Source organism: Vipera berus (genome assembly GCF_964194415.1).
Source record: "Vipera berus genome assembly, chromosome: 1".
Lineage (NCBI taxonomy): Eukaryota > Metazoa > Chordata > Lepidosauria > Squamata > Viperidae > Vipera > Vipera berus.
In genome coordinates, this window is record NC_138202.1 from 307,960,611 (window position 1) to 307,988,587 (window position 27,977).

The following is a 27,977-nucleotide window of genomic DNA, read 5'->3' on the forward strand; positions in this document are numbered from 1 at the left end:
AATTACAAAAATTAAAAACAATTAAAATGATTACACTAACCTTGAAATAAAAACCCAATTACAATTAAAATACAATTAAAACCCCAGTTAATAGTCCAGGCCAGAAAGCTCGAAGAGTCAGGTCTTCAGGTCCCGGCAGAATGACATATTCCAGGTACATAGACCAGTATTGATAATAACTCATTAACAAGCAAGCAAATTAAGTCCTACTGAAATACTGTATTTAATTATTTATTTATTTATTTATTTAATTAGATTTTTATACCGCCCTATTCCCGAAGGACTCAGGGCAGTTTACAGGGCAGCATAAAATACAATATAGAATAGTATAAATTAAAATAGATTAAATTACTTAAGCCCAACAATTAAAACAATATTAAAAGCTAAAACCCCTTCAGTCCAGGCCTGATAGATCAAAAAACCAGGTTTTCAGATCCCGGCGAAATGAACGCAGATCGGGGGCGGTCCGAAGTTCCACCGGTAAATCATTCCAAAGGGCAGGCGCGCCCACAGAGAATGCCCTATAAATTACATATTTATAACACCATTTTTATAAATACTGTATTTAAATTATGACTTCTTTTCATGAAATGGATAGTAAATAAATATCTGCCAAACTTTCTGCTTCCATCTCTGAAGATAAACCTTGCATTGATTTCATCATCTTAGATACTTAATTTCTTTTTTTTATTTCTTCCACTTATTACCCTGATACCAAAGGAAGAAACAGAAATACAGAAAATAAAGAACTATAGACCGATTTCCTTGCTGAAACTGGACTATAAAATATTTGCATCAATCATGGCCGAAAGACTTAAAAAGTTCCTAAATGAATTTATACATTTGGATCAAAATGGGTTTCTGCCCAAAAGACAGATTAGAGACAATATGCAAATTATATTAAACACATTAGAATACTATGAAACACACCCCGAAAAACAGATGGCATTGATGTTTTTGGATGCGCAGAAAGCATTCGATAATGTGAATTGGCACTTCATAATAAGACAACTACAGATTATGGATTTTGGGGAGAAATTTATAAATGTAATTAAAGCAATCTACAATAAGTAAATAGCCAAAATAATGATTAATGGAGATATGACTGAAAAGATTAATATTATGAAGGGAACAAGGCAGGGATGCCCTTTATCCCCATTATTGTTTGTATTGAAACTAGAGATACTAAATAGAACTATAAGACAGAATAAGGATATAAAAAGTATGAAAGTTAAGAGAGAAGAATATAAGCTACAAGCTTTTGCAGATGATCTAGTATTTATCTTGGAGGAGCCACTAGAGACAGGACCTGTATTATTAGAACAAATAGAAAAATATGGTGAGGTAGCAGGTTTGAAGATTAATAAAGATAAAACAAAAATGTTAGTGAAAAATATTACTGAAAAACAACAAAAAAAGAATTGATGGGAAAGTTAGAGATACAGATTGTAAAGAAGGTAAAATATTTGGGGATTCACCTGACAGCAAGATGTATAACAATTAAAGAAGATAACTATTATAAATTGAAAAGACAAATTGAAGTAGATTTGGATAAATGGAAAAAGGTACAACTATCATTAATGGGTAGGATTGCAATAATCAAAATGAATATATTACCACGATTGTTGTTTTTGTTTTTGACAATACCAATAAGATTGGAAAAGAAATATTTTGAGGGGCTAAATAAAATAATTTTGAAATATATTTGGCAGGGGGAAAAGGCAAGGACTAATTTAAATATGTTACAGGATGCAAGACTCAGAGGTGAGTTTAGCTTACCTAATTGGGAATTATATTACCAGGCTGCAGCAATGTCATGGATGAGAGAATGGATTTTACTGAGGAATACTAGATTATTGACATTAGAGGAACATGATTTACAGTTGGGGTGGCATGCGTTCAAATGGTATGGGAAAAATAAAATACACAGCTATTTCCAGAGACATCATATCAGGAATTCTTTATTGATGGTTTGGGAGAAAATAAAGAGGAAACATTACTTGAGAATTACAGATTGGCTCTCAACTATGGAAGAGTTAATACACCCCAATATGTTTAACATGGGAAACATTATAAGATATAAAGACCTACTAACAGACATGGGGAAGCTGAAAACCAAACAACAATTAGAGGAACAAGGAATAAAGCTGGATTGGTACATGAGAACGCAAATACAATCTAGATATGAAAAAGATGCTAAAATAGATGGTTTTAATTTGGGGAGAACAGAGTTAGATGAAATACTTACGGGAACTGAAGAAAAATGGATTAAAATGTATAGCTACTTATTACATAGGGAATTAGAGGAGGAGCAAGTTAAGGAGTCAATGATAAAATGGTCAAGAAATTTTGGATATACGATTGAATTAGATAGATGGCAGCAATTATGGGAAAGAAACTATAAACTGACAATGGCGACAGCGTATAAAGAAAATACGTATAAGATGTTCTACAGATGGCATATGTCTCCAGAAAGACTAGCTAAAATGTTTAAGGACAGATCTATGAAATGTTGGAAATGCCATCAAATACCAGGCTCTTTCTATCATATGTGGTGGATGTGTGCAGAAGCTAAAACCTATTGGAACATAATCAGATCATGGATAGAAAAGATGATACAACAACATATAGAACTAAGATCAGAAATATTCCTGTTGGGTATTTTACCAGAGAAATATAGTAAAGAGAACACATATTTGATTATTCATATAACCACTGCAGCTAGGATTGTGTTTGTACAAAATTGGAAGGCACTGAAAGCTCCTCCAGAAGAAGAGGTGATCAGGAAAATAATGGAATGTGCGGAAATGAATAGATTAACAATGATAATTAAAGATAAGACAGAGTCAGAGTATTATGAAATTTGGGGAAAATTTTACAAGTGGGTGAAAAAGAGAATATGCTTAAAAGACGGCTAACACTAATTTAGATGGAAGAAAAATGAGGAGATAAGGAGGGAGACCCAGGCGACACAGTATTGCATAACTGGAGGTAGTATAAAAATTTATAGAAGTATATACCGAGAAGGCCAGATTTATAGAAATATTGATGTAATAGAAAATTAATGTTATCATACCTAATAGAGATACTGTATTGAAAATCTAAGGAGAGGAGCTGCTCGGACATTACCCCTGAATTGTATCGGAAGAGGAATGGGAGGGAAGAAAGGAGAGGAGAGAGGGAAGAGAGTAGAGGAGGGGGAAGTAAGTAGGAAGGTTAGAGGAAAAGAGGAGGAGAAGTGGGGAGAAATGGGAGGGGAGTGGTGAGGGAAAGAGGAGAGGAGAGGAAGAAGAGGGAAGTAGGAAAGAAAGGAGAAAGGGAGAAAGAAAGTAGAGAAGAAGAAATAGAGAGAAGGAGGGTGGATACAGTGAAAGGGGAAATGGACGAGCAGCACCCAAACTTATGTGTATGTATCTATGTATTGTGGTATATTTGTTGACTTGTTTGTGGAAGATACTTAATTTCCAGGAAGAGAGAAATAGCTTGCATTTCATTTCTGCTGATCTTCTACACAGGTGGACTTTAAGACTAAGCTTATTTTTTTTCCATCTTTATATGACCCCAATTAAGCATCATATACCATAATGGATATTATTACCAAGGGCTAGAGATGTGCAAAATATGTTGACCTTGAAACATTCTAACCCCGAAATGGCTGTTTTGAATATTCCAAGCTCATTTTAAAAAGAATATTGTATATGTTTCAAGAGCTTTAGTTGTGAATGCAACAAAAAATCAACAGGCTTAGATATGATATGAAATGAAAGTCAGTAATTCCCAAGAAATAGCAAGAAGGAGAGATGGCTTCTATAGAAAGACCCCCATATTCTCCCTCTGCTTCTGATATAAAATGTACTTCTCTTTTAAAACTAGAGCAGGACAGGAGAAGAGCTCTGAAAGAGAAGCCTTGGATTAGAGTTGAGAAAAGAGAGGTTTCTTGAAATTTCCAAGAAAAAGGAAAATCCAGGTCAAAGGAAGTAGGGAAGGGAGAATTTTTTTTAAAAGCTGCTATTTCTGGAGAAAAAGCTACATGTTTTAGCCAGGATTTGTGTTAGATGGTTTCTTTTCCCTCTACATTGTACAGCTAGTTGAAATCTAATGTTAGGTTTAGAACATTTGGTTTTATGTCAGCACTGAGTTATACCTTATCTTGTTTGCTAGTAAATAAAATTAATATTTTACAACAAAATTAAAATAAATAAAAATAATAAAATGTTATAACTACCTTGTATTCTATATAGTTTGGATCCCATCTCTATCTTTTTATAGAGAACTTTTTATTCGTAACAGACCAGCACTATTTGCCAGAATTTTATTCTAATTTTTGCATTTCTTGTAAATTCTTCTAATCAAGACACTTCTGTAATTCCTTTTCTAAACAATACATATATGCATTTAACGTTAACAAGGTTATATTTTGTCTCCTCTTTTTAATAATACTGTTTGTTTTTATTCTTGTTGTAAAGGATAATGGCCAGTATGTAGAAATCATCAGACAATATTCCAATATTTCATGGAGCTTTGACAATTGAAGAAATTTCCATAAACTATTATTGGCTAACGACTGGTAATTATGATCCCCCTAAACAACCCCTGCAATGATGAAACAGGGGAACCAAATAAATAGATAAAAAAGAAACTCTTCTTCAGCAAGAAATTGAACACAATCCCACAGCTGGTGATCAATAGTTTTGACAATTCCATACACTGGACTCAAATTATTATCCACTTTGCCAATAATAAATAACATTCCCTTTTCCCTTATTTGCCTCTACATCCTTTCCAATATTTGTCATTTTCTAGTTATATTTGGATACTGTGCATTCCAAAAACATCAGAAGTACTTTGGGCGGTGTCACTTTTTATGGAAAGTGTTCCCTTTGAAGTGTTTAAGCATCCTCTATTTTGATTACGTGTCAGCTTATTGTGTACAAAATACAGAGATATGAGATTGCTACTTCCCTCTGGGTAATGAATGGACAAATAGACCAGGGATGATTCATTCACAGTCATTCCAAAGTTCAGACAATGGGGAACAATAATGGTTTTAAAAATCCAACACTTTCGTCTCCGATAGCTGTAGACTGTTATTAAAAAGCAGCAATGCTTTAACAATGCTGTTAGGAAAAAAAAAACAAATAATTGTTTCCTATCACCATTTAACAGTTTCTTCCTGGGGAGAATGTTTTTCTGAGCCTTTATGAATATATTATACAGCACTCTTAAGACATAGGAAACAGGAAAAAAAAATAGCACAATCATCATCTTGAAAGATTTCATCCATTGGATTCAAGTCCATCCTCCTCCATGGAACCTCACTGGGTAATTTTGGAGCAACAGGTCTTTCTCAGATTGACCTACAAAGTTGTTGCTTTAAGAATAAAATTGGGGAACTGGTCTAAATAAGCTGTCTTGAATCTTGGAACAAATGACCAAATCATAGTAAATCAACTGCAGGTCCTGATTTGGCTTAGCAAAATGAACGCTATTGCAAACTCATGGATATTCTGGCCCTGATTTGTGTTGACTCAGGCCACAATTTGGCTTGTGAATTTTTTTTAACAAATGTTTTGGATGAATGAAAGGACTGCTGATTCAGCAGAGGCTGTTTCTAATGGAATGGGGAGGGAGTTTCTTGCAGATAGATAGTTTCTATTAAGCCCGCTAGGACACGGTCTCTGCTGTGTTCAAATGCTCTCTGCATACCTGTCAGGGTCCCTGCACTTTCTGATTTCATTCCCCTTTTTTAAACTCTTACAACTGAAAACTTTGCCAGTTGCAAGGCCTCCAGCACTGTGTTTATTTTTAATTATGCCTTTGCCTACATAGGTACCCAGGTCCAGTGTTAGAAAGAAGGCACAATTTTCTAATACAATGATTTGACTCAACAAGGCTAATTGGGCAAAAGCTAAAGCTGCTAAAAGCTTCTACATGCAAAGCTATATTTTCCATCTTTGCCCCTTCCAACTCTGTTTGGAATGCATAATTACCAGCCAGCTTCCCAAATTGGGAAGATTTTTTTTCAATAAACAATTTTCTGATTCCTCCATAAATATCTTCCTGTCTTTTATTGTAGCCTAGCTCGGGAACAAACTTTTTAACTTCTAACACTATCAAGCTCACAATTTATGTGAGACCACAGTGGTATCCTCCTTAATGGTGGGGATAATTTTATATTAATAAGGATAATTTTTGTAATTAATGAAGGCTCCTTTAATTAATACAGTTTACTATATTGTATACTTGGAATGATTTTACTGACAATCACCACTCACCTAAATTAACTTAATGGTTCTGACAGACAACATAAATACAAAAATGCAATGCAATCTAGCAGCATAAAAACATATGTTAAACATTTTAAAAAGACTGCATTGAAATATCCTCACCTAAACTGTAATAAGATGGGGGCCTCTTCAACTCCAGTGGCATTTTGTTCCAAAATACAGGCCCTGCCATGGAAAAACAGAATTAACTCTCAGTGTGAAACACATCCTAAGCAAGACCTAGCTTATAGCCCTTCAACAGCTGGGTAGCAATTTTTCAAATAAGCGTTTATTAATCTCAGCCAAAATCCTTTTGGATGGTAGCTCACTTAGTAATTAAGGCTAGTCCATTCCACATTGCCCCACTCTCTTTCCATTCTTTAGACCTTACTTTCAGACAGCATCTATCCTTATACTGTCATTAATCTGGAAAAAATTGCCAAGAGGATATTCTCAGTAAAAGGAATTTTTAAAAATTGTACTTTGCCAAGTGTTCTCAGTAAGAGCTTGAAAAATGTAGTATACTCCAGTGAATAATGTTTTTTTATGGTAGAAGCATTCTGTCATAAAAACCATTATGATTGGGAACTTTTTATTTACATTCTTCTTTACAGATGTCCTGGAAAAATTGTTTGAGAAAAAGGAAGGGGAAGAAAGTCGCAAACAAAAGTGTATACAAGGCAAGGGATAGGAGGTGGCTTGCAAAGATTTGGAATCCTTTTTCTCCTATTATTTTAGATTTCTTGTTCTCCACTGAACTCTGAAAAAGCTCTGCAAGGAAGTCATTCTACCTTAGTATCTTGAAGCTCATCATATTTAAGTCTAAGATCCCAAAGACCATTATGTTGTGGCTAACACAAAAAGAGGGCCTAAATATCCAAATGTTTCAAGTTCACAGGAAATTTAACATGAAGAAAGGGCCTTGGGTTGAAAGTATCAGTGCTTCTATCAATAGGTTGTATCCCCTGGTGTCAGACTATGGAATGGTCCCATAGTCAGAGGATCCATCCAGATTAAGAGGTGGGAGCACAGAGGTAATATTCACTTAAGTGACATGGGTGGTGTAGAAATGTGATACATACATGGGCAAAAATACTAGGAGAACCTGGATAGAGACTAAAGTTAGAAGTTATTCAATAGAACCTGGATTTTTCTATCAGATATAGTGAATGATAACATAAATGATGAACCCTGTAGAAAGAAAAGGAATAAATGCTACTCATTAAGATGTTTGAGGCAGGGGCATGAGTAGAGAGGGAAGGGAAGTTGAATATAGAATTGAAATGGCCAAATAATCTAAAGATAATCATAAAATGTGCCTTGTAGCATGCTGTTTGTAACCTGGCAACTCACTTAAGTGTGTGTTGCTTTCCAGGGCCAGATTACTTAACTATAATAAGCAGTACACAATTTTAAAGCAACTGCCGAAAGTCTGAGATTGCAGAAGGAAAGGATAATAAAAATTGCTGAAAACCCAACCAGATGGAGAAACAAATTAATTAAAAAGACTAGTGACAATGTGCTTCTTAGCTTTTGGAAAAGGTGTGCAGCAATCGGCACCTTCATTTTATTGCTTCATATCTCTTGCTGCAAGGAAGCAGATTCCTCATTGGTTTTTTCAAGTATGTAAAATAACACACTTATGTAAAGATTTGTATCATTTCTCCCTACATTTCCACATTGTCCAGCCAGTGGGCCAAAAGAATGGAGAGGGATCTTGAAGGGAAACCTCAGCTAGAACATTCTGTTGTTGATTTGCTAGTCTTGGCAATTGTCCTGCTAAAGAGCATCTTCTTTTCTGGGCAACATATTGTCTAGAGGGATTTTCCAAAGAAGTAATTTGACACATAATTAGATGCCTACATTCTTTGTTTTACCATATATATGTTTATGCTTAATATCTAAAGTTCCAACATAATATTAAGGATTTGGGTGGATGGTCTAGCTGAGCCTACAAGATTCCTTCCATCTTTTTAATCCCTGATTTTAAGATTACTTTACATTCATCTTACAGTGACTGACCACAATAAATGTAAAATAAGGGAGAGAAAAAATCTTAGTTGGCTGTTGAAAGTGGTGATGGCAAAAAGAAAAAAGTTACAACAATTAATCAATGGAATGACTTGACTCCAGAAAGTGTGTGTGCTCCAATACTGGAGGTTTTTAAGAAAAGACTGGACAACCATTTGTCTGACATGGTATAGGATTCCTGCTTGAGCAGGGGGTTGGACTAGAAGACCTCCAAGGACCCTTCCAACTCTGTTATTCTATTATTCTGTTAAAAGTAAAGGAGAGATTTTACTCTGGCTTAATCATAGAAAAAAGATGCATTGGAATAAGTCATTTCTTTCGTTGAACATTTGATTCATTGTATAGTGATATTATTTATATAATAGGATTGTGTAGGTTTTCAAAATGGTGTTGTTTCACATTGCTGGAGGTTTGAGCAAAGAATTCCCTGGAACCTACTTAACTAGTGTGGCCTGTTTACTGCTAAGAGTGAAACAAAGAGACCATATCTCTTGGTTGTGATATTTGTCAGTTCTGGACCACTCCAAACTTCAGAAGCCCAATTTTCCCAATGTAAGAAAACCATAATTTTGAGCTTCTCTGTTATGTCTGAAAGACAGAATCCTTCCATGCATCCATTCATCCATCCATCCATGCTCTTAATGTCATTGTATCATGAACAAGGAAATATTGTATTGACCAAAATAAATGCTTTTCTGCAATATTGATATAGATCCATATACTACTAAAACTCTCCTGTTTGTAACCTTCAACTGAGTGAAATGGTGCATCATAGAGCAACCATTTTTGAATCAAAGTATCTCAAATGAGCAAGCTTAAAGAATGCATCTAAAATCCATGTTCCATTACTCTTGTGGAATTGAAATTTCCATGATGTTCAGATCAATTTTATTCACAAAGTTGTTGCCATTTCAGCATCCCCACTGCAACATGATTGCGATTATTGATGCTCCTAGCCAGTTTCCCACAAGGAAAGTCAATGGGGAAGCATATATAGTAAGTGCTCTCAGTATATAAGTAAAAGCAAACCTAATCACCACATCAATGCAAAACTAGCTTCAGTTTTGATTAAGAGTCAGTCTGGTATATTCGTAGCCATTTTTATGTTCTTATTTTTCTTTCCTTATTAAATTTATTTTTTGTGGATGGATCACATCCTATAGGTACTGCATTAGGGGCCCATGTTTAGGGAAGGCTAGGGTATCATTTATCTTTCTCATCATGTTGCAAAATACTTTGCAAAGATCTGACTTAAGTTCTTAGTTTGTTACACAAACTGAAACAAAAACTGTACTTATAAGTGCATCTGTCAATGACCCAGAGATTGGTCAGTACCAATCCTTTAGTTTTGCTTTGCACTTTACCAGAAAACAAGCCAACAAATGTGATCATACGATCTCCAAAGATTTTATACCCTGCCAGGTTTAAGTACGGTAGCTCATGCAGTGTTTTGAGATAGCTGTCATTTTGACTCCTGAAAAAGACATCATAAATCTTGCTTGCTTGTTTGTTTTGTTAATTATGCCTTAGTGGGTTTCTAAAAGGAACTGGTGCACCACCTGGGCATAGCCAGAAGACGTTTGCTTACATCTCCCTCCTTTTACTATTATGAGTTTATGAGAAAGGAAGCTCAAGGAAGATCAATACTTCCTCTGCGTACATTACAAATGACTTGTGACGTATATTCACAAGAGCTGTTTTTAGTGGGAGATATTCTAGTTATTATGGATTTGACATGAACTTGGCCCATTGCCCTTAGGGAATGCAATGTAGGCATAATTCGAGCTTCCTGTAATTGTCTATTTAACTTGGCAATCTGTGGTAATTTTTTCCTGTAAAATGAGCCCAAGACGTCACTAAAACAATGCTCAGATTAATTAATGAGAAATAATAATGCTCCTAATAAAAGCTCATGATATGAGCCTTCTTCCTCTACTCTGCCTTAAGTTCTTCCTCCTCATTCTGTCTTAAGAAAAGCACTTTACGGGAATCAGTGAGTCACTTTCCATCAAGGCATTTTGATTTTAATTGACGCAAACAACACAGTGGAGAAAAATAAGCAGCAGAGAACCATCTGTTTAATTGAGTCCTTGACATTTTATTGTATTTCCCCCTATTGCATATTAAAGGAAGCAAATAGAAAAACAATGGCTAATTATATGCTGTTTACAGGTCCTGATTTTACTTTGATTCTAGGCTTCTCAACAGTTATCCTCCTTTGTGTAAGGACAGTGTCCACTTCTTTGTACCTTTGCATGCAATGAAGTTGTTGAACAAATTCTTATCATATTTTTGTATATCTTCATGTCTCAGTGTGCTTCTTGACAATGAAATAGAATCTCCAAAAACTGCACAGAAGATATTACATTCATTTTAGGAGATTTTACCACGCCTGCTTTGGTGATGTGAAGATTCTGGCTGTGGTCAATTTTGCATGTTCTTTAGGGCATTTTCTTTTTCGTTTTTTTATACAACTGAGCGATTTTAAAAGTATAAATCTGAGGAAAACAGGTCGTTAAGAAATCTGAAGTATAAAAAATAAATAACATCAGTTATGGTGACTGGAGTACTTTATGTAGGAATCAGGAGTGAGGGAAACAACATATTGTAGTGGTTTGAATATCACCAGTTCCTCAATCTTCCATAAATCTCACTGAATGAGCTTGAATGGAGCATGTGCTTTGAGTCTAATGTCTCTTGCAAGGCTACGGTTGAGGGCTTAAGTGACTGACAGAAGCCACATGACATCATTTTTTTTTTTGAGGTAATTGTGCAAATTGCACAAATTATGTAATGTGTTTCTGTGATGTCCTTTTTCTCTCCATAGGAAGAGTCATGAATGAGTATAAAATGTTGGGGGATACGTGCACAGATAAAAAATAATAATAGCCTTACAAATTGTCTAACGGGGATCACAAGATTAAATTGGGGGACCCCAGAGCTGCTAACTAAAAAGATAGTTTGATCAGATTTAATACTGCAACCATGGAGAGTATAAACTAATGTGCAGAACTGTGATGAAGGATCTGCATATAGCAATTTGTGTCCACAGGGATAAAAGAATGGATGGAAACACCTCAAAGGCTGAAGCTCAAGACCAATTAATTGGGATGGATAATACATGAGAAAGACCCATTGTTGCCGGACAGCATCATAACTCTTGTCTCTCACTCAACCAACTTGGCTCCAGAAGAACCTCAGAAGAAAAAGTAAAAAAATCATGATGGCTTTGTTTCTCAGGCCCAAAAAAGGTTTTTTTTTTCTCCCTCTCCACTTTTTCTCATCATTTATGACAAGCCAGCTCCTTGTTGGCAAATTAGCAGTTCAAAACTATATTGTGTATGAGGTCTATATGAAGAGTGGACACTATGAAATCTTTTTAGATGCTGAAAGGCAAATAATTAAAAGTAGTCTGAAATTTGTTTTGGTGATAAGGAAAAATATGTTTTTATTAAACAGCAAGATATCTGCCATGAACGATATCACTGGAAGGAACAGGATAAAATTTTCTCCTATTTTATGGGGATTTCACTTCTCCCCAGATAGTACGAATTAGAAAGACTTGGTGCACCTATTTCAGTCTTTATATCATACAGATGCAATCATACAAATATACATATAAATCGTAGAGAATCATATTGCTATTATTTATTAACTTGTCCCTGTAACAAACAATACAACTCCTCCCAAAAACACAAACATTCATGGTAAAAATGTAAAATCAGTTGAAGAAATACACTAAGATAAATGCAGAAATATTGACTATACATCAGCATTGCCTCAGTCACTATAAATCTCCAGAACAAGTCAACGTTAACCATTTCAGAAATGTTAATATGGGAGACATTTTGATATTAACTATAACATGGGCCAAGTCAGTCATTCAAAATCAACAGCATGCCTCTCAACTTCTCATATTAGTGAAGGACCACTAACAGATTCTTCTAGGACACACAAGTTTGGTAGATCAAGTCCACTTGATAAAAACAGTCATGAAAGTGCCTTATTCCAGTAGTGTGATCTTTGAAATGTCCAAGGGTACAATGAAAGAGATAAGGGAGTATATGCCTGTCCCTCAGTAAAAGAAACAGTCCTTGATTAAGAATTAGAAGCAACACCTTTCCTTCAGAAGATGGCAGTTCCAACCTTTCTTGTCTCACAGGAAGAATAAAATTATACCACACTGTAAGAGAAAGGCAGGAAGAGGACTGATGGTATAAGATGGCTTCTTGGTATAGCATATGTATCATCTTGAAACAGATCCAACAGGATTCCCAAGGTGACTTTTGAACTGTACTTTTCCCATAGTCTGACATTACTGTACTTCATTTGTCTGCTTCCTCATTTTGACATTTCCTTTTGTATGTTGCATTATAAAGAAATACCTCCTTTGATCCTTCCCAAGCTGCTTTTCCTGATGTTGTGCATGCTTCCTTCAGCACATATCCCCACACATGGGGTTTCCCAGGGAAATCTCTTTGTGTATTTTAGTTTCAGAAGACCAATTAGCCATTTGTTTTGATAAAGTTAATGCAGAAATCTTGGTTTTGCAATCAAAGGCATTAAGGCTGTAGATTTTCCACATGATGTATTTAACCTAATGCACCAAGATGTGTTCTGTGCGTGATTAATAATGTTTATAAATCCCTAAAGGGTGTTTTTAAAAGAGAGAGAGAGAGTTATCAAAATTACAATGAATATTTTTTTCTCCAAACATAATATATCTTTGGTCTTTGTTTCTCTGACAGAAGGTATTCATCAAGGAAGAAAAGTCAGAAATAAAATGGACAAATCATTCTCATTATTAAAAAATAAAGTAAAAAATAAAGTCCAACATAGAGATGAGTCTTTTCTGTAAAAACTTAACTGTTATTAATGTCAAGTACTCTGATTATACAAAAAAATAAAATAGCATGCTCTTTCCAAAACCTTAGCTGTAAACTTAGCTCTAAAGTTGTTTCTGTCCAATCTATGTATCCATCAACAAAACTAAATTCAACAAAGAACTGAAAGGTGAAGAAAGCATTATTTTTGTCTTTTGTGATGGAAGGTGGTAGTATTTATTCATTCATTAGTGTTCATATGTCCTTCATCTTTCTACCCACTGGGCATGCAAGATGCACTCCATGCAGTGAAAGTAGTTTGGGGCAGGTATTACACAGGGGACCATAATTCCCTATGAACCCTGGAGAACATCTGAAGACACAACCATTCATTTTACTGGAACATTCTGGTTGTGAACAGGGAATTCCAACAAGCCTCAAGCAGAGTTTGAAGGTCCTATAACACAGTTATATTTAACTTTAATGACACTGGTCCTGTTTTTATTAATTTTTAGATAAAGTTCCATTAGAGCCCTGGTGGCACATTGGTTAAAATGCAGTACTATATTGCAGACAAACTTGATCCTGATCAGGCTCAAGATTGACTCAGCCTTCCATCCTTCTGAGACTGGGGGCCATTCTACATTGCAAAATGCCTAGAGAGTGCTGTAAAGCACTATGGGATTGTATCTAAACCTAAAGGCTAAATGCTATAAGGCTATTAAGTTATATACAGCTTAATAAAGAATAAGCCACACACAGGTCTAGTTTAATGTAAATAGTGAAAGGTCTATTCTAGTCTAGACCCCAGATATACCCAGGGGTGAAAAAAGAAACAGAAAACCAACATGGCAGAGGCAAATATAAATAAAGGGAGGAATATATTATCTGGAGATAATGGAAAGAAATTAAACAACAAAGCAGAAAAGTTGTAATAGGTTATAAGGTATACATATCTAGCTATCTCAATAAAATCATCTGTATTAAAAGACTCTAACACCTATGCAGAAGCAAGTTTGGTGTAATGGTTAAGGCAGCAGGCTAGGAACCAAGAGACTACGAGATCTATTTCTACCTTAGACACAAAACCAGCAAAATAGCTCAGTCACTCTTTTGCAGCCCCAGGAAGTAGTCAATGACAAACAACTTCCAAAATCTTGCCAAGAAAACTGCAGGGACCTATCTAGGCAATCTGCAGACTGATTTGAAGGTACAAAACGTCATATGCTATATTTCATTTGCTAAATATGAAACAAAATTAATCCATATTGGTAATACAATAATAAATAAATAAAATAAATCAACATTGCTTTTGTTCAGATTTTTCTGTCTGGATTTACTTATATGCATTTTTAAAGACTTAGAGAAAGTTCTGATGGTTAGTGTATTTCTACAGCATTGCCAGTTCTAAGCAGGAATGTACGATGGCAATTCAGAAATAAATTTCCCTTTGGTTATCAATGACAGACATTCACAGATACAGAACTTGTATTATACACATTAGAAAACTACATTACATTACTTTTTGACATAATCGCCATTCAAATTGAGGCACTTGTCATAACATCTTACAAGGTTTGAAATGCCTTCTGCAAAAAAATGTCCTGCTGGGAATGCAGTAACCTTTTTAAGTACCTTTATCATAATAGAAGTATTGCTCTGTTTTTTTAAGAATGAAAGAAATTAGAAATGTATTTTGTGAAGACAAGAGTGTGATGAAAGAGATACCTTAGATTGGGTGAAGTTGTTTACCCCATCACCAATTGCCTGGGGGGATTTCACCCATGTGGTTTAATATTTTCAAATAAGCTGTGACTCATAATGAATCATGTTTTTTCATTTGTTTCATAGTGTGTCTCTGAATCAATCAACAATCATCTTTTGATCCATGTAGGCCAGAGTATAAACGTTGGATAAAAACCATTGAAAAGGAATATTGCATCCAGTTTTGGTCATCGCAATGTGAAAAAGATGTTGAGACTTTAGAAAGAGTACAGAAAAGAGCAACAAAGATGATTGGGGGACTGGAGGCTAAAACATATGAAGAACGGTTGCTGGAATTGGGTATGTTTAGTTTGATGTAAAGAAGGACTAGGGGTGAATCATATCGGGAAACTAAAGGATTCCAAATTACAGCCCGGCAGACCTTTGACAGTTGACAGCTGTCAGATAGCTGCCAGAAGCATCTACGCATGCGCGCCGCCCCGCCGGCCGCCATTCCCGATGACAGCTGTCAAAAGAGCTGCCGGGACCAAACACGCACGCGCCGGATTTGACAGTTCCCGGAACTGTCAAATCCGCAGTCCACAATCTGGTCCTCGAACTGAGCTAAGCGCTCAGCTGAGAGGAATTCCCCGGCAGCCGTCGAGCTGTCAAAAATGCCGCTCGTCGATTGGCTGTTCTCCGAGCGGCGGGAAAAATACTGTTACCTGATTGGTTATGATGTTTGACAGTTCTCTATATAAGCCTGGATTGTTTGACAATCAGCTGCCAGGAGCTGAACCGAATAAACTTCTGAAACCTTGCCGATGGTCTCGCTTGTGTCTTTGTAAAGACAATTCACCTGGCGACGAAGGTGGGATCCCGGTACTAGAGAGCTGCCGCTGAGCTAAGTCACACCGCGAAGGAGTTCCGATCCCTCTCGCTGACAAGTCACTGCTGAAGCCACTTTCGAGGGTAAAGGAACCCTTCGGCAGCTTGAACAGTACTGTGGACCCAGACCATGGCAAATTTAGGTCACGTCAGAGAATTCGACGTCCGTCACCCCGAGGGATGGGAGTCGCACTGGGGGCAAATTGAAGGCTACCTCGTTGTCAACAAGATAACGGAGGACCGCCACAAAGCCGCAGCTCTACTCTGCCTCAGCGGGCCCGCCGTTTACGACATCGCTGTTGGGCTCTGCAGCCCAGACCCCGTCGCGACCGTCCCCTACGCTGTGCTGACCGACCGCCTTAGCAAGCATTTCATGCCCCGTCGGTCTGAGCTGTATTGGCGCCTCCACTTCGCCCGCCGCCGCCAGCAACCTGGCGAAACGTCCACAGCCTTCGTCGCGGGGGTTCGTCACGCCGCCCGTAGGTGCCAATTTCCAGACCTGGAAGACCGCATCAGAGACCAGGTTATCGCCGGTCTCTCCAATGAGCGGCTCCAGCGGAAATTGGTAGCCAAGGCCACGATGGACCTCGCTCAACTCATACTAGAAATCATGGCCTACGAAGATAGCCACCGTGAGGGCTCCCCAGTGCTCAGAAGCAGCCCGGCCGGGTCAGTCCACCACACCTGGGAGCCGGACATCGAGCAGCCAGAGGCCTATAACGGCGTCGACGACATCATGTCCCGTTTCAACAAAATGAGCGCCGACTACGGGAGAAACCGCAAGCCATTCAAACCAGCCGGTCCAGGCCAAAGACCCACCTCCACCGGCCCAAAGCCGAAGTGTGCCAGCTGCGGCGGGGCTCACGCCAGAGCCACATGCCGTTTCAGAAATGCAAAATGCCATGGATGTGGAAAGACCGGGCACATTCGCTCTGCGTGCCGCAGCCTGAACCGGGAAACCCTCCACGAACTTGAGGAAATTCCGGCAGGTAGGAAAAAAGTCCTTTCCCCTCCCACTAAAACTCTCCAGTCCTCAGTATTGTCAATTAGGGCCAAACAAAAAAACTGCACCGTCCACCATTTACAACCTAAAATTAAGATTTGGGTTAAGATTCAAGGGGTGCCCTGCGAAATGGAAGTCGACTCCGGGTCCTCTGTTTCAATAATGTCTTGGGATACTCTAAAAAAAATCGGGTTTAAAAGCAGACGCCGTATTTCTATACAGCCCTCTAAAATACTCCTCGCAGACTTCCAGGGGGCCGCCATTCAGTTAAAGGGACAAGCACAAGTTAAAGTAGAATACAAAAGATTCCTGGGGCACTTAACGGTCCAAATTACAGAGGCACCCAGGACCACCCTCATCGGGTTAGACTGGTTCGAGGCTCTGGGCATCCACCTGGAAGGCACCAACCGCATACAATCCCAAACACTAGAACAGGTCTGCCAAGCGTTCGCGGATGTTTTCGACGGAACGCTTGGCAAATATACTGGCACCCCTATAGACCTCAAACTAAAACCTGAGGTTGGTCCCATCCGCATTAAGGCAAGAAGGGTCCCCTTCGCGCTGAAAGAAAGAATTGAGACCGAATTAGACCGTCTAGTCAGCTTAGGGGTCCTAGAACCAACAGATGGGGGAACCTGGGAAACTCCCATTGTGACACCAGTTAAACCCAATGGTGATGTGAGAATATGCGCGGACTATAAAGCAACTCTAAACCGCGCATTGAATCCCCATGCATACCCAGTACCTGCAGTCAGAGACGTGCTATCAGAAATAGGGTCCGGCTCAATATTCGCCAAACTCGACCTGGCGCATGCCTTCCTTCAGCTACCTGTCACCCGAGAAACAGCTGAAGCCCAAACCATTGTTACACACCGCGGCGCTTTTAAGGTAAACCGCCTACAATTCGGCATCTCAGTGGCTCCTGGTATCTTCCAGGAGGTTATGGAAAAAACCTTAAAGGGAATACCAGGTGTCTGCCCCTATTTCGATGATATACTCATCGCAGGGGAATCGGAAAACAACTTAGCGGACAGGCTACAAGAAGTACTATCAAGATTTAGGAAAGCGGGGCTAAAACTCAAACGCGAAAAATGCTCCATAGGCGTCCCATCCGCAGATTTCTTAGGCTACAAAATTGATTCGCAAGGAATTCACCCCAGCAGTATTCACCTGACAGCAGTATTCCAATATCTAAGGGGCAACCACAAAGAAGAAGGAGTAAAGCTATTTTCCAAAGCACTTGAGGTCAGGACAAGAAACAATGGATGGAAACTAATCAAGGAGAGAAGCAATCTAGAACTAAGGAGAAATTTCTTAACAGTTAGAACAATTAATCAGTGGAATGGCAGGCCTCTAGAAGTTGGGGGGTGTTCCATTACTGGAGATTTTTAAGAAGAGATCGGACAACCATTTGTCTGAGCAGGGATTGAGCAAGAAGACCTCCAAGGTCTCTTCCAAGTCTGCTATTCGGTTATCCTGTTATTCTGAAATGATCTAATTTTGTACTCTTTTTTTGCCTTCTTATCTGAACCATTTATTCTGATCTGGTGGTAGAAACATAATAATTCCCTATTCCCCATTTTACCCTGCAGCTTCTCAGCAAGGCTCCAGCTGCAAAAGATACTCATATCCTTTGGCTTTTTGCCTTAAGTCAGCTGTCTAACTGATGTTAAAAACCTCAAGGGAAGGATAAAAACAGGTATGAATGCATACTAATCTTTAACATAAGCTTGGGCTTTGATTGTAAATAGTTTGATCATCTATATTTTTTGTTTAATGTAGTCCATTCCCTAAATTTACCATCTGCTGCAGCTGTATGTCCTTAGTACCTGTAGATTTATCCTCCATCCATCCATCCAACCCCACCCCCACCCAATCCAGCTCAGACTTAAAGAAAAGTTTTTATTGACATCAGGATTATATAAAAGCTTGATGTTCAAAATTAGCTTTTCAAATAAATTACCCTGCCCCCCTCCGCCTCCTCCCCTCCCCGGTTCTGGTATTAAGCATCAGATAGATGCAATGGTTCAATGTTCCCTATAATATTTGTACCAAATTCTTCAGAAGACTCTGAATTGAAGCAGTTCAAATTACTTTGATGAAAAAAGAGGGTAAAAATATTTATTTATTTATTTATTTATTTATTTATTTATTTATTTAATTGAATTTTTATACCGCCCTTCTCCCGAAGGACTCAGGGCGGTGAACAGGGCATATAAATAAAAGTACAAAAGTTAAAAAGGATTAAATTGTTGCCCAAATTAAAACAATCAAAATATAAAAAACATTAAAACCCTAACATTCCCCCATCAGACCAGGCCAGCTTGTTCGAATAAATGGGTCTTTAACCCGCGCCGGAAGGAGCGAAGATCCGGTGCCATCCGGAGCTCAACCGGCAGTTGATTCCATAAAGCCGGGGCGCCCACAGAGAAGGACCTCCCCCTGGGGGCCACCAGCCGGCATTCTCTGACCGGAGGCACCCGGAGGAGGCCCTCTCTGTGGGAATGCACAGGGCGGAGGGGAGCCGACGCCGGCAGCAGGTGGTCCCCGAGGTATTCCGGACCCATGCCATGTAAGGACTTAAAAACCATCACCAAGACCTTGAACCTCACCCGGAAGACAACTGGTAACCAATGCAGCTCACGGAGCAAAGGTGTAACATGGGAGTACCGGGAAACTCCCAAGACAACTCTCGCGGCCGCATTCTGTACCAGTTGGAGCCTCCGAGTAGTCTTCAAGGGAAGTCCCATGTAGAGAGCGTTACAGTAGTCTAGGCGAGAGGTCACGAGCGCATGAGTGACCGTACACAAGGCCTCCCGGTCCAGATAGGGCCGCAACTGGCGCACCAGGCGAACCTGGGCAAAAGCCCCCCTAGTCACGGCCACTATGTGATCCTCCAAAGTGAGTCGTGAATCTAGGAGGACTCCCAAGTTGCGAGCCCTATCCACAGGGGGTAAAAGCTCACCCCCCATAGAAAGAGGTGGAACATCCCAGGTGTCTCGGGAAGCCGGAATGTACAGCCACTCAGTCTTGTCAGGGTTGAGTTGAAGTCTGTTCCTCCCCATCCAGACCCGAACCGCCTCCAGGCAACGGGACATCACAGCGAGGGCATCACTGGGGTGGTTTGGGGTCGAAATAAAAAGTTGGGTATCATCAGCATATTGATGATACCCAACTCCAAAACCACGAATGATCTCACCCAGCGGTTTCATATAGATGTTGAACAGGAGAGGCGAGAGGACCGACCCCTGAGGAACTCCACAAGCGAGAGTCCTAGGGGTCGACCTCTGCCCCCCTGCCAACACCGACTGCGAGCGTTCCAGGAGATAGGAGGAGAACCACTGAAAAACCGTGCCTCCCACTCCCAATCCCCTGAGACGCTGCAGCAGGATACCATGGTCGATGGTATCGAAAGCCGCCGAGAGGTCTAATAGGACTAGGACAGAGGAATACCCCCTATCCCGAGCCCTCCAGAGATCATTCACCAGAGCGACCAATGCCGTCTCCGTGCTGTGCCCGGGCCTGAAACCCGATTGGTAAGGGTCCAGATAATCCGCTTCATCCAGGACCAGAGGGAGCTGATGCGCCACCACACTCTCAACAACCTTCGCAAGAAAGCGAAGGTTGGAGACTGGACGAAAGTTGTTCAATACAGCTGGGTCCAAGGCAGGCTTCTTGAGGAGAGGTCTCACCACCGCCTCCTTCAAGACGGTGGGGAAATAACCCTCACTCAAAGAAGCAGATATAACCGCCTGGAGCCAGCCTCGTGTCCTCTCCCTAGCTGCATAAACCAGCCAAGAAGGGCACGGGTCCAATAAACATGTGGTGGAACTCAGCTTCCCCATAATCCTGTCCACTTCATCAGGGGTCACAGAATCAAACTCCTCCCAGATAACATTGACAAGACCGCCCGTGTCTTGATCGTCAGACTCTGCCCAGCTGGAGTCCAAACCGGTCCGAATCCGAGCGATTTTATCCGACAGATGTTGACCAAACTCCTCGGCACGACCCTGCAAGGGATCCTCCCTCACCTCCTGATTAAGAAGGGAGCGAGTCACCCTAAACAAGGCGGCCGGGCGATTATCTGTGGACACGATGAGGGTGGAGAAGTAATTACACCTCGCCTCCCTCATCGCAGCGAGATAAGACCTAATGTAGGTTCTTAACCGCAATCGGTCGGGTTCAGATCGGCTGGACCTCCAGCAGCTCTCTAGGCCCCGTTTCCGACGCTTCATCTCCCGGAGCTCCGCGGAGAACCATGGAGCTCGCTGGGATCTGCGCCGGGTCAGGGGCCGCAAGGGTACAACCCGGTCGAGTGCCTCAGTGGCTGCCCTTTCCCAGGCTTCCACTAAGGCATCCGCCGAGCTGTGAGCAATGGAGGCAGGTGGAGACCCCAGCGCCGCTTGGAATCTCTCAGGATCCATTAGGCGTCTGGGGCGGTACCATCTAGTTGGCTCCGTACCTCCACGGCGGGGGGTGGCAAAATGGAAGACCAGCCGCAGGAGGTGATGATCGGTCCATGACAGGGGCATAATAAATGGAAAGCCCCCACCAAGATCATCCAACCACCGTCCAGATAAGAAAATCAGGTCAAGGGTGTGGCCTCCCTCATGAGTTGGCTCAGAAATTACCTGCGTCAGGTCCATGGCCGTCATGGAAGCCATGAACTCCCGAGCAAGCTCAGATGAACCTCCCAGGGATGGTAGGTTGACGTCTCCCAAAACTATAAGTTTGGGGAACTCAACCACCAACCCTGAGAGGACATCGAGCAGCTCGGGCAGGGCTGCCGCTACGCGACTAGGCGAAATGTACACGAGCAGCAAGCCCAACTGCGTCCCAGAGCCAAATCTCATAAAGAGAGACTCACACCCGACTATCTGAGGAACGGTGGTCTCCCGCGGACATAAGGTCTCCCCACCCCTACCCTGAGCTCAAGGCTGGTGTAGCACCCGGAAGCCTGGTGGGCAAAGATCAACCAAAGGGACCCCACCCTCTGGGCCCAACCAAGTCTCCGTGATGCAAGCCAGGTCCGCATGCTCACCCTCAACTAAATCCCTAATAAGGGGAGCTTTGTTGACCACGGACCTGGCATTCAGGTACACCAGCCGGAGCTCAGGAGGCTGCACATCCTCGCTCCCGGAACCTCGGGAAAGAAGCAGAGGGTCGGAGCGCCCCACCGCTTGCAAATAGCGGAGACGGCGCTCCCGGTAACGATATGGCCCCCTGTCTATCCGCCTGCTGCCATTCCCCGTCGTGGGAATTGGTAATCCCACGACCCGCTCATGAGCCCCGGAGACAACGACCCCTCGTTCTCCCCCCGCGCGGTCAGACCCAAGTCTGGCCTGAACTATGGTTGATTGGCCGCCCCCCAAAGCCAGACAACCCCTATCTCCCACCCCCCTCCCCAACCCCGTAAAAATTTTTGATAAAAACAAAATCAGGGGCCTCTTATTACATTTATGTTGACGGCCCCTACCCCTGCCCAGCCATCTCTCAGAGACCCAAAACTCGGGCCCTTCATCGAGGTTAGAATTTAAAGAGGCGGGTCGCACCCAGGCGAGGGGGGCACCCCTGAGGGCGAGCAAGTCCGTGCTAGTATATTGTCGCATGTTAGTCCAGCAAGTCCAGAATAGGTAGTCCTGGAGATGATCAAGTCCATAGGAGGGTCGAAGGCCGGAAAAGAAAATATCTGGGTCCACACCCAGCTGCACTGCCACTTAGCTGGGTGCCCCAGTAAACAGGTCACCCCCGCCCTCTCACGGCAAGTTGCAACTCTGTACCTGGGGATGGTCAAAGATATACTCTGGGTAGGCATGCCCCATAGAGCTCCCACCTCTATGGGGCTGCAGATGTAAAAGTCAGCCACTCTCCCACCATGGCTGATACCCAGGACCGACCAAATCCAAAGGGGAGAGGGGGAGGCAGACAAAATTATATATTCAGGCAAAAGAGTAGACGGGCCAAAATGGGCGAAATGGTCTAAAAGCTCAACCCTGACAAGACTGAGTGGCTGTACATTCCGGCATCCCGGGACATTCAAAATGTTCCATCGCTTTCTATGGGGGGTGAGTTTTTACCCCCCGTGGATAGGGCTCGCAACTTGGGAGTCCTCCTAGATTCACGGCTTACCCTAGAAGACCACATAGTAGCCGTGACTAGGGGGGCTTTCGCTCAGGTTCGTCTGGTGCGTCAGTTGTGGCCCTATCTGGACCGGGATGCCCTGTGTACGGTCACTCATGCGCTTGTGACCTCTCGTCTTGACTATTGCAATGCTCTTTACATGGGGCTTCCCTTGAAGACCACTCGGAGGCTCCAACTGGTACAGAATGCGGCCGCGAGAGTTGTCTTGGGAGTTTCCCGGTACTCCCATGTTACACCTTTGCTCCGTGAGCTGCATTGGTTACCAGTTGTCTTCCGGGTAAGGTTCAAGGTTTTGGTTATGATCTTTAAGTCCCTACATGGCATGGGTCCGCGATACCTCGAGGACCACCTGCTGCCGGCGTCGACTCCCCTCCGCCCTGTGCGCGCCCACAGAGAGGGCCTCCTCAGGGTGCCTCCTGTCAAGGAATGTCGACTGGTGGCCCCCAGGGGGAGGGTCTTCTCTGTGGGTGCTCCGGCGTTATGGAACCAACTGCCGGTTGAGCTCCGGATGGCATCAGACCTCCGATCCTTCTGTCGCGGGTTGAAGACCCATTTATTTGAACTAGCGGGTCTGGCCTGATGGGGGTACTTGGGTTTTTTATAGGTTTGTTTTATTATTCTGGTTTTAACTTGGGCATTAATTTAATTATCTTTTAATGTTTGTACTGTTGTTTATATTTATGCCCTGTTAACCGCCCTGAGTCCCTTTGGGAGAAGGGCGGTATAAAAATCTCAATAAATCTAAATCTAAATCTAAATCCCCATCCAGACCCGAACCGCCTCCAGGCAACGGGACATCACAGCGAGGGCATCACTGGGGTGGTTTGGGGTCGAAATGAAAAGTTGGGTATCATCAGCATATTGATGATACCCAACTCCAAAACCACGAATGATCTCACCCAGCGGTTTCATGTAGATGTTGAACAGGAGAGGCGAGAGGACCGACCCCTGAGGAACTCCACAAACGAGAGACCTAGGGGTCAACCTCTGCCCCCCTGCCAACACCGACAGTGAGCGTCCCAGGAGATAGGAGGAGAACCACCGAAGAACCGTGCCTCCCACTCCCAATCCCCTGAGACGCCGCAGCAGGATACCATGGTCGATGGTATCGAAAGCCGCCGAGAGGTCTAATAGGACTAGGACAGAGGAATATCCCCTGTCCCGGGCCCTCCAGAGATCATTCACCAGAGCGACCAATGCCGTCTCCGTACTGTACCCGGGCCTGAAACCCAATTGGTACGGGTCTAGATAATCCGCTTCATCCAGGACCAGAGGGAGCTGATGCGCCACCACACTCTCAACAACCTTCGCAAGAAAGCGAAGGTTGGAGACTGGACGAAAGTTGTTCAACACAGCTGGGTCCAAGGCAGGCTTCTTGAGGAGAGGTCTCACCACCGCCTCCTTCAAGACGGTGGGGAAATTACCCTCACTCAAAGAAGCAGATATAACTGCCTGGAACCAGCCTCGTGTCCTCTCCCTAGCTGCATAAACCAGCCAAGAAGGGCACGGGTCCAATAAACATGTGGTGGAGCTCAACCTCCCCATAATCCTGTCCACTTCCTCAGGGGTCACAGAATCAAACTCCTCCCAGATAACGTTGACAAGACCGCCCGTGTCCTGATCATCAGACTCTGCCCAGCTGGAGTCCAGACCGGTCCGAATCCGAGCGATTTTATCCGACAGATGTTGACCAAACTCCTCGGCACGACCCTGCAAGGGATCCTCCCTCACCTCCTGATTAAGGAGGGAGCGAGTCACCCTAAATAGGGCGGCCGGGCGATTATCTGCGGACGCGATGAGGGCAGAGAAGTAATTACACCTCGCCGCCCTCATCGCTGCGAGATAAGACCTACCGGTAATATAGGTTCTTAGTCGCAACCGGTCGGATTCGGATCGGCTGGACCTCCAACAGCTCTCTAGGCCCCGTTTCCGACGCTTCATCTCCCGGAGCTCCGCAGAGAACCATGGAGCTCGTTGGGATCTGCACCGGGTCAGGGGCCGCAAGGGTACAACTCGGTCAAGTGCCTCAGTGGCTGCCCTTTCCCAGGCTTCCACTAAGGCATCCGCCGAGTTGTGAGCAACGGAGGCAGGTGGGGATCCCAGCGCTGCCTGGAACCCATCAGGGTCCATTAAACGCCTAGGGTGGTACCATCTAGTTGGTTCCGCATCCCCACGGCGGGGGGTGGCAAGACGGAAGCATTTAATAGTGTCTAATTCCTATTTTAAACTCCTGGGTTCATTTAAACACATTTTTCAGTTACTTTGAATGATGAAAAGGCACATTTTTTCTACAGAGTATAAGAAATGATGGTGGAAAAAGCATTTTATTGTAATGAATACATGTTTAATATCATACATCAGCTTCTCCATGAAAACCTATCCTGTGGCTCATTCAGAATATATAAACCAGTTAGGCTGATGTTTGAGCATTGCCATTCAGAGATATTTTAGCCCACGGGAAATAAAATTTACAAAAGTTCAAAAATTATTACTGACCTTGGGGTGTAACTTTTACCCATGTGATAGTAGCAAATGCTTTTTCTTTGAATTTTTGAACACCAAACAACTGATGCTTTACACTTTTTCAGAAATATCTAATATTTAATTACCACTCAAACTGGCAAGATTTTATTAAATTGAACATTAAGAAAAACACTATCTTAGGCATTCCCTTAAAAAGAAATGATCTTGAAGAAATGATCTTGTAGCATATTTCCTTTTGCATTCTCAGCTGACCCATTTGTTCTAAATCTGATTGATAAAGACATGTCCATTTACCAGTTTATGGTCATAAATTTTGTAAATCTCAAATTACATGGCTAATAATCAGAAGTTCTAAGAACCGTGGTTCCAAAATGTCTGAAGGACATTTTGGCCTACATGTTCAGGAAATTATGTTTACATTCTGCAATCAATAGTCTTATGTACTTTATTACATCTGCATAGGGGGGGAAATGCTAAAGTTTACTCAGAAGCAAATTATATTAATTTCAGTGGTCTATAAAAATAACATAGTTGCCTCAAAACCCTTTTTATTTCACTAGAAAAATAAAAAGTAAAGATCTCAATTCTGTTTTTGACTGTCTAGATATCTACTATTGGCTATACACAGTGGTGGGATTCAGCCAGTTCATACCACTTTGGCAGAACCGGTAACTAATTTTTTGTTGCCCAGGCCCAGAATGGACTTCCAGAAGCGGCATCCACACAGAGAACCGGTTGTTCACATATTTGAATCCCACCGCTGTATACAATTCTGTAGCCATATTCAGACATTATGTTAGAAATTGATAGATCAAATAGTCTTGGCTAGTTATAAATTGTATTGCAATTTCTTTTCTAATTTTGTACATATATTTGGATTGGGGTTATGATTACTCTAGTGTAAGATTATCACAGAGCTTTTATTGGCATATGAAGAAGAAGGAAAAGGAGGACCATAAGTAGATCATATTCACTGAATTTAAATCCACCCAACTCAATAGTACACAAATGGAACATATGTCTAGTCGTTTTACTTTATTTTTCTTTCAAACAAAAGTGTTCTTCCTCTGTGATTGCTTCTCCTTTACTGTTCATTTCCTCCCAGGTCCAAGAGAAAGTCTATTTTATGTGCAAAATTTCCCCATACTACAGCTTGATCATATAAAAACAATTTTTGGTATGTTATTACATCTCTCTATTTCTTTCTATGTCTTTTGTCATTGCTGCTTTTGAAAATCTGAGTCGAATTTAGAGATAATCCGATGATAAATTCTATTATTATAGCCAATTTCAGAAAAGTAATTATAGCTTTACCTGTGGAGTTGATTACCCAATAACCTTACTAGGTAAAATAGACCAGGAAATCAACTCATGCCCTCACCACTACTTGCTTGGACCACTGCAAATGTTCTTTGCACAGGATTGTCTGTGAAGCTAGAAAGGAATAGTTGATCCAGAAAATAGTGGTCCGGTTCTTGGTTGGCACTCATTATCTTGAATACATCAATGTTTCAGGACATGCATTAGCTTCTTAATAGTAGAGATGGTGCTGATATGATTCTAATATAAAGCACTGAATGGCTTGGCTAAGAGTTACCTATGGGCTGCCTTCTCCATGCAGGTTCAGACCCTCTGACCTTTGTGTCCTGGAAAAAACTGCTATTGGTTCCTCATTTGCACAAATTGCCCTACGGGTATTGTTCCTGAATGGCTGGGTCTGCATGTGAAACAGCTTCCCTTTAGAAATCAAACTTGCACCCACATCACTAACCTTCCAAAAGTTATTAACAATTGAATTGTTTCAGAGTCTTGGTAAAAATGAAATGATACCATTCGCCGGTTATTCCTATTGTTACTTTTCTTACGAGTACTTTATTTACTGGGCTATTCTAGCTATACTATTCTTATGCTGTTGAGATTTGTTGTTAACCACCGAATATGGTTTCATTGCAGTGGTACCAAATCTAATCAGTGTATAAAGATGTAAAAAAAATGAAAGAATATGACAGAGTTATAAGCAATGAGTTTTGAGATTTGGTCTTGCTATATGCCAGCTTTGCCTATCATTTCTATAATGTTAATGAACTAAATGGCACCACTGCTCTCTTATTTTATTTCTTACTCTTTTTCTACTTCACCCACCACACCACCAAATTTCCCTTTAAAACAACACACCAGAAGACTAACTTCTTGAATCATAGTAGCCGCATATTATGGTAACAGCCTATAAGTCAATTCTCATCCATCTAGACCAGGGGCGGGAAACTATGGCTGTTTCATGACTTATGGACTTCAACTCTCAGAATTCCTCAGCTGACTCAGGAATTCTGGGAGTTGAAGTCCATAAGTCATAAAGGGGCTATGTTTCCCCACCTTTGATCTAGACCATGAAAAGCTATTTTATTTCTGTTTCTGTCATCTTCCTCCTGACATGTAAACGCATTTTTATTTATATAAAATTTGGGATCATTTAGGCAAATGTATATGCTTGTGTTTTCATTCCTCATGCAATTTTTGTTAGTAGTAAAGAAGTTAATTCAAGAATGCATAATAAATATATGAAGATTTCCACTCAGCCACTAGCGTTCATTTTTTAATTTGAAAAAAAACATTGTTATAACATTGCTTCCAGCTTTC

At 41.4% G+C, this 27,977-nt stretch overlaps 1 long non-coding RNA gene across 2 annotated transcripts in view; it reads right to left on the minus strand.

The window, feature by feature from the left end:
- The window catches only part of LOC308666067, a 180,395-nt gene that overhangs the window by 31,820 nt on the left and 120,598 nt on the right, over positions 1-27,977 (minus strand). For both annotated transcript variants that reach the window (XR_014026019.1, XR_014026020.1), the window contains one exon: positions 6,390-6,452. This is a non-coding gene — a long non-coding RNA (uncharacterized lncRNA). Of the gene's footprint in view, positions 1-6,389; positions 6,453-27,977 lie in introns of those variants that run through there.